Here is an 8,396-nt window from a genome sequence, read left to right as displayed (position 1 = left end):
ACATTGGCTCAAAAACCTGGTCATTGCTAACAGCCTAGAATAACAATGATGTTGTTCAAGACAACAATATTTCTTGCCTCCTGCCAGGAATAAAGTGTGTGTCATTTGATGGTGAGGGACTTTTCCTCTGACTCAATGCCTGAGGTAAAATCTTCAGTGACCAAAGTCCACTGCTTACAATCCCTTAGTCCAAGAACAGTGCCCCCACACCTGTCTTTTGCGAGTTTTTGGGCTGCACTTGGGCTTGTGGTGAATGCTACAAATCCCAAACCAGCTCTATGGACCATCCCCAAAGGGAAGGCCCTCAGATTAGAGCCAAAAGATGGAAAGTTGGAGAGAGATTCCCATGTTCACCAAGCAATCCTACTCCCAAAGCCTTTGGAGAAAGAAGTGCATGCATATATTATTTTTCTAAGTATATATATATATATATATATATATATATATGTGTGTGTGTGTGTGTGTGTACATATACATATGTATATGTATGTGTATGTATGTATATTTTGGAAGCAAATCAGCCCTGAAAAAATTGGTGCAAGGCTTTGTCAGCACCAGAGGCCCTACAGCACAAATGTGCAATGCAGGTGGGCTTTTGCTGCAATGAGAATGTGTGCAACAGCCCACCATGAGGACATACATGTGATCGCCTATTTTGGGATGTGCTCACTGAACAAGCACTGGAAGCAGCCTAAAAAAACCACACTGACACAACCACAGGAGGGCTGCTTCTCCTCCACTGGCCCTCCAGTTCTTCCCACTGCCCCAGAAATGCCCCATAACCAGTGAAAACAATTTGAACTATGAACATTCTGCATGTACAAGGCATATATATGATGTATCATTGGTTATACATCCATCAGTCAGTCCTGGTTTTTTTGAAAGAACCTTATAGCTTCATCTGTAAAACAGGCTTAATAATAACAAGCTTTGGGTCTTGCTTGTTTTTTCTTTTTTAAAGAACATGGAAAGCCACAGCTCAGTAGTCCTTCATGTTACAGATAAAAGCTATTAGCAGTGTCTTCATGGCTCCGGCCAATAAAGCGGAAATAAACTGCTTAGCTAGAAAGGATTATAAATAGTTTTATTAACATTTGCAAAGTGCTTTGAGGCTCTAACATGGACAGTGGAAACAAATATTGTATAGACATGCTGTTATTAAATGACCGCTCATCTCTGGGAAATGGCATGGGAGCGGTTTTTCCATATTTGTCATGACTCAGTAATTCCAGGTAAAACACACGTGTTTCACAAGTTAAAAAAAGAGAGAACTCTTAACTGTTAGCTCTGTCAACACATCTGAGAAGTCAAAAGCCAAGCCATGTTTTTCCTGGCTTGCTGATTAACACCACTAGCAGCAATGTTACAGGGGAAATGCTCCTTGCTCCTATTCCACAGGATTTCACCTGAGGATGTAAGTATTCTGCCTGTAGGTGACAGGCTGAGACACTGTCAGTCATTGCTTATTTAACAGTGCTTCTGACAGGCAATTAATCCAGAAGCCTTCAGCTCTCCCTCCTTGTTCAGTTCTGGCTCAGCAGAGTTTCTACATACAAAACTGTCAAACATTTCTTTTGATTAATAAAGGCAGCAATGACTAAATTCACATTGAGGATAAGTACATTGGGTGAGAAACACCATTTTCACACAGTCACTCTGAAGAATGCAATTTGAGGTACTAAATTACACAATTATTTTTTGTCAAAATGCTGAAAATTATTCATCTTCTCCTGCCTTAACAACCCATCAAAATGTCAGTTCTTTTTCAGTGCAGCTTCTAACCAGTGATATTTAACACAGGTAATTATGTCTCTTGAAATGCAAAGCAGTCTGGTTTTGTAAAGCATGATGCATGAAGCCGTTTTTGCCAGCTGTTTTCCTTAGCCTGAACTCCTGAGCTAGACTGATACATTGTGCTCCTGATGCAGGACTTCTGGTGGTTTCATGAAAAGCGTTGGGAGGCGAAAACATTGTTGTATTGTATTTCTACTGTGTTTGGATGCTGGCCCATGTGGGCTCCAACACCCCCAGAAGCAAGCTGAAGCTGGCCTTGTGGCCATTGACACTGATCTGAATATGGCTTAAGGAAAAGTTCCATTTAGTTTTACACTTGCAATAACATTGTGCCTGGTGTGTTGTTTTTGTGTTAGCTGAAAAGCATATGTTTTGGCTTTTCCCATCAACGTAGGAGAGAAGGCTTGTATTTTAAGTCATGGGACAGAAAAGGAATAACAAAGTCAAGGCTTTCTTTCCAAGCTGCTGCACCTACGCAACATTTTTACAAGCTTTTTTGCTAATTTGCATAATTGCTTTTTGCTATTTTTTGCTCACTTCTGCTAATTACCATCACTCAATTTTTGCACAGAATTAACAGCTTGTGAGGACATTTTCATAGCACAGAAGCAAATTTTTTCTATGAGAGTATGTAATTATTCAATTCTAGCCAAAAAGTGCTGACGTGCATAAAATGCATCAAAGATATTACCCTCCTCACTGGTCCATAGAAAATCTAATAAAATCAAGAGGCACAGAAAACTTTCACAAGGTTTTCTGACACTGGAAGACTGGGTTTCATAGTTTATAGAGATTTATTAAAGCAGTTGATTACGTATGAATTGATTACAACTAACTCGTGTCCGATTTTACACTAGTGGCTAACAGCCATCACTTTTCAGACCTTGCCAGCTGATGCACAAAAAGCAGAAATTTGTTCTGATGAGATCAGCTGTGAAGAAAAAGCCTACTCAAACTAGTAAAGATATAAAGACCTGGCACTGGGTATAAATGCTATCTTGTTACATGCTGGACTTAAGGTAATGTCCATCCAATAAATATTAAAAATATCAAAAATGTACCCTTTTTTTGTCATACCAGCATCACAGTTTTTGAAAAAATAATCACTCTAAAATTGAATAGCTGTAGATTTTACTAGCAGACCCATCAGTTACTCATCACTCATTACACCTATTTCTACTGTGATTGTAAAAGCAAGCTCCCCTATGATGCTGAAACATAAACAATTCCTGGCAAAATGATAACAAAAACCACAAGATGTCTAATAGACCTAATTCTGGAAGTATTTGACAGTCGAGTAAACTGTTGATGTGAAGGGAAGGACTTTTAAGCATGAACTGACTAGCATGATTCCATTTTATTTATTTAATGAGAACCAACATTCTTAAAAGTTCCCCTAAACCAGTTCTACAACCCCAGCCTTCCTTTGTGAAACCACTTTGGGTGACAGCTCAATTTTCTGAATGTCTCCAGAGGTACTTTCTTCTTCTTGGTGACTGTAGAGAGAATTTTAAAACTCTGTTAGGAAAGAACATTTCATCGAGCAAGCCAAATTTAGGTTCTCTGATAAGCTGGGCTGAATAGATCCAATGTAAATATATTAACTGAACATAAAATAAAAAAGTTCATGTAAATTTACTCTGGTTGTTGTGCTAAGTAAACATGCCCACCTGAAAGCAGGCTCTGATGACTTTTATATCTTGTGTGAGATTCTTGGTATTTCTTAGCGATTGAAGTTCCTGCCAGATGACACCCCAAGCTGGGGGACTGTCCCCACCTCAAAGCTGGCCGTTTCATAATATCCATTTTCATAGTGTGGATTTACACCCGAGGAGAAGAAGGTTATATTTCGGAATGGGAACACTGCATTGGTGAACTTTGCCTTTTGTTCTGTGGGTTGGGAGATGCACCCATGCCAGTTTCTGCTGGCAGGACAGCAGTTAAAGGAGCCGTGGGGACAGCCCAGCTCACCACAGGGACCCTGGCTGGATCTGGCTGCCTCTGCGAGCACAGGGCAAGGGCTCACCTTGCTCAGCCTCACAGGGGGACTTGGTGCACGCTGTGCAGGTGCATCAGTTCAGAAATCATGGACTGGCCTTCTAAACCACCACTGAAGAGGCTGAAGGTTTTGAAGATTTCATCACATTCAACAGAGCAGACACTGGAATACTAAAACTAGAAAAGAGAGAGTGCTTTTTTTACCGAGCAGCAAGGAACTTTTTTTGGAGAAACCATCCATTTGCAGAACAATTTGCACTTAAAGTTTTATTGATTTTTGTTCACAGGCTGTATGTAGATAATACCTCTCTCTTAGTGACACACCATACTACATGTAGAGAAGTCAGACACAGCGGTGATTATCTTGTGGACAATCCCTTGTTTCTCTTGGAAACATTTCAGGGATGAAGTAACAGTAACCACACTGAAAAAAAAAGTCAAACAAACAGTAGAGTATTATAGCAACTGATTACATCTTGTTAAAAAAAAAAAAAAAAAGGTTCTGCTCTATCTTATTGTTTTTCTTTTTTTTTTAAACTGGAACATATATTTTTTCCCAATTCCTATCCTTCCTCCAGCACCATCTCTCAAAAATCTTCCTGCTGGGATTCACGTACAAAGCCAAATAGCTAAACTAACTGATTAATTCTGTTCCCAGAGGAGATCCAAAATTTGGGATACACACTGTTTTCAAGGCTGCTAGTCAAGTACTGCATTTGACTGTGAAATTAAAGATGGCTTTGGGGATTCCTTTTGTGGTCACACAGATGAGTAGGGTAAATTTCAGTATACAATACATAACATTCAGAGCAGGATGATCACAAAGGTGGTAGTTACGGCAAATTAATGGTCAACCAAGTAAAAAAAGATTGTCATGATCATGCAATGATCACTTATCACTCCTGTAACTTCACAGATTGTTCCAATTCCTAAACAAAGCACTTTAGGGTATCCCAAAACTTAAATTACACCAATAATGAAATCATTCTCAGACACAGCCACACAAATATTAAGTTCAAGGCTAGCTACCATGTTCTACCACAAATTATCTGGCCTTAAGTACACATTTGCTTTAAACTCATGGAACTTATACATAAATGTATAAATAAGCATTAACCCTGAAACTATTTGGTCTGGGAAAGGAAAGGCTCTAATTTAGAGTACAACATGAAGGATGCACTTCTGGAAGCTATATTTCTTTAAAGTCAGGATAGTCCTAGTTAAATGCTTCCTCTGATTGCAAGGCAGTATGGCATGAATCAAGAATCCATTTTTTAACAGAGCAAATCAAACCAGAATGCAAATAGAGTTAACTATGCTGGAAACCATAAAGTCTGGGATGACTGACTGTGAAACACCAGAGTCATTAGCTGGCACTAAATTACACCACGTGATGATTGTGCTTTGCTTCATTTTCTGGAAGGAGTGAAGGTACAGTTGTATGGCAGGGATACTGCCTAAACTCCAGCTGATTATGTACATGGTATCTGAGTCTAGACTCAGAAGCAAACACAGCCTCCTACCCAGACTGGCTGAAAAAAGTTATTTATTTGAACCACTGCCACAGGGATGGACAGACACCACCCACTTCTCCCCATTTGGTAGTGCTTAGGCATCACCAGATCAAGCCACATTTTGTGTCCTTATTCCTATCATGAAGCATAATGATAAGGAAGGGGAAAGGGAAAGGGAAAGGGAAAGGGAAAGGGAAAGGGAAAGGGAAAGGGAGAAAAGAAGAAGCAAGATAAAACAAGAAACAGACAATAAAATCTAGAAATAGCTGTACTTCTAGTTAACCCCTTTTGAATGTAGCCAACATTGAAAAAAAATTTATTTGAATACTTTCTGTCATCTGTGTTTAAATCAAATTTCACTTAGAGCAGCAGATTTCTGTACTACTAATATTTTGCTACAGGGCTGCCCACTAAACCAAGGGCTGCTTTCCAGTAGACCCCTCACTCTGCCACAAATTGCACAACAACACAAGCAAACATAAATAATGCATCTGGAAACACATGACATATTTAAAACCTGCAATCAAAGAGAGCCCAGTGGGGAGCAAAGAACACTGGTAACAGGCTTTAAGGCACTTATATAGCATGGACCCTTTGCCCCTGAATACAATCTGCCTTATACATGCTGGAAAACCTCACCGGGCCAGCCCTTCATTCCTGATTGCCCTCGGCACAGATCCAGGTTTAACCACGCTGGCTTCAGCGAGTTAGATTACTGAGGGAATATGGATAAATTCACCCACTGGTCTGAAGGCCAAAAACATCTGCTGGAGTCATGGAGTTGTTGGTTGGCTGAGCTCACAGAAAGGAAGCCCTGCTGGGAGTCAGTACCCAGCTCTTGAGTTTTGAGGGTTGTCCTTGTAGACCGCAGCGTTTTGCTACCTAGGGGCAGCAGAATGTCAAACTGACCAAGAAACCTTGCAGCCCATTAGCACAGCATGACACAGCCAAAATACTCTTTGTCAATATCAAATAGATATTAAAATCGGGAGGGATTTTTTAAAGAAATGCTTGAGTCTGCACACAGCCCAAAGGCTGAGCTCACTCCACTAAATTAAAGGTTTCAGATGTGTAAAGATTTGTAGTGTGTCCATCTGGGGAGATGTGAATGTGGCTCCAAAGTGATGGGCAGCTGCACAAGAGCTCAAGACAGTTAAAATGTAGCAGCTTTTCCTTTTTAGTAATAAGACTCAAACAGAATTAATATTGAGATTAAACAGGAGGATCGTTTCTTTGTTAGGAAATTTTCAGAGGAAGTTTCTTATCCCTGATGCTTGGTAGGTATTTCATGTGGTGGTGTCTGGCAATATTGTTATGTCAGATTGATTTGTGTCTTTGCTTCCCCTGCTTTTGGAATCAATAAGTGTTACTGAAATAACCCACTAATCCACAACATTCTGGATTGAATAAATCTTAGAAACATCTTAATCTTCAACTCCTAGAAAAGGTTAATCCATAAGTTAAATAAGTAAATTAATAATACAAAAGCTACATACTGTGACCCTGTACCAGACTTTACAACTGAATTTTGCCACTCTGTGATGACTAAGGAGTTGCAATAAGTGTTGTCCTTGTGGTATAAATACAATTTCCTAGCAGACGGCTGTGTCTGAGTCATACTAAACACTAAAGGAATAAAAAGTCTCTCCCTTCAGTTTTTGCTTCTCATATCTAACAAGAGGCATGGAACATTTTCAAGACCATTCCCTGGTTCAAAGCCCATTGAAATCAGTAGGAGCCTTTTTGCTGAATTATTTCGTTTTGGATCAGAGCCACCACTCTTTAATTAAACACTGAAGTTTAAAAATTGCCTCCTTCCATTACTCATCTAAAAATATGCTTTCTAACAGTCATCTTTATAATTGGAGATTGCCAATCCCATTAATTTGGGGATTATGGGAAATATATACATAGATACTAAGTAAGGGCCTGATCCTCTACAAATATTAATTAATTTTCAACAGAAAGTTATGCCTTTGGCACTCATACAGATGTTGCAGGTGAGAGTTAAGGCAGGAGTTAAATGTGCATTTTAGATGTGCATGCTAGAATCTTTTGAAGAGTAGCACCACTCTGTAACATGACAAATCCGCTGCTGTACATTGACTGCTATTGCCTACCAGTTACATCCTTTTCCAGTCAGTTTATTAGTTATAGATCACAAGCCATAGAAATGCCAATCTTATTTTTCCGGGGGTTCTCACTTCACTGGCTGTGAAGCATTGGAAATCTGCAGCATATCCTATGATTCAAACTCCAGCCCCTTAGCAAAGAGACTGAAAAGCAGGAGCTCAGAGGTTTGGACTATCATCAAACACACACTGTCTCTCTGCACCTGAATTTCTGCTTCTATAGAAATGTAATGTCATACTCTTTGGAGTATGACAGAAATAAAAGTTGTGTAAATCTTCTGTGAGGTCTCTCAGAAGTTCCTTACAGAAAATAATTTCTGATTAAAAGATAGAACTTTATTTCATGTGTTAGACTAAAGGTCAGACTGGATTAGAAGGGCTGGTTTTGTTCACAGGCATGTTCTCATCAAAACTTCACTCTCATGCTATGACACAGGCAGCAAGACTGATTTGCCCAGACTTTTAGAAGAATGGGAATGAATTCTTAGTGCACATTCATTTAATGGGGAGGGAGAAGATAGGAGATATGATCTATCCTTCGTAATTTTACTATGTGGTTAACAAATATGTGGAGAAACAATCCTATTTTAGTGAAGTGCTGGTTAAATATTTAAACACTGAAATACCAAATCCACAGCATTTTTTAAGTTACTATCCATCCTATTTCTGTAAAATGTCTCCTAAGAATTATAGTGTTGAATCCTGAAATATTTATTGAAGCAACACTATGTTTTCCCTGGGTAACAACTCAGTAATGACTTCAGCATATAATTCGTATTATTTAAGTCATATGCAGCATCCATATTTTAAGCAATATGTCAGCTCCTTTAAATTGTATCAACACTGTGTTGTATAAGCTTGTGGCAGGAATAGAAGCAGCTTTTGTTTGAAGCTACTATTTAAATTTTCACCAGAGAAAGAGAAGGTAGTAATTTATCCATGGAAATAAGATGTTTCT

The 8,396-nt window shown here is 39.1% G+C and overlaps 1 long non-coding RNA gene across 1 annotated transcript; it reads right to left on the bottom strand.

Moving 5' to 3' along the window:
- Window positions 1–1,872: 1,872 nt before the first annotated feature.
- LOC146768693 (uncharacterized) lies at window positions 1,873–7,679 on the bottom strand. The gene is made up of 2 exons (XR_014954457.1): window positions 3,821–7,679; window positions 1,873–3,290 (listed from the first exon to the last, which is right to left on the bottom strand). It is a non-coding gene; the product is annotated as an uncharacterized LOC146768693 (long non-coding RNA).
- Between the last annotated feature and the right edge of the window lie 717 nt (window positions 7,680–8,396).

The sequence above is a fragment of the Lonchura striata genome, chromosome 1 (assembly GCF_050655825.1).
Source record: "Lonchura striata isolate lonStrDom1 chromosome 1, ASM5065582v1, whole genome shotgun sequence".
NCBI classification, from domain to species: Eukaryota; Metazoa; Chordata; class Aves; order Passeriformes; family Estrildidae; genus Lonchura; species Lonchura striata.
This window is presented reverse-complemented; position numbering and strand designations above follow the sequence as displayed.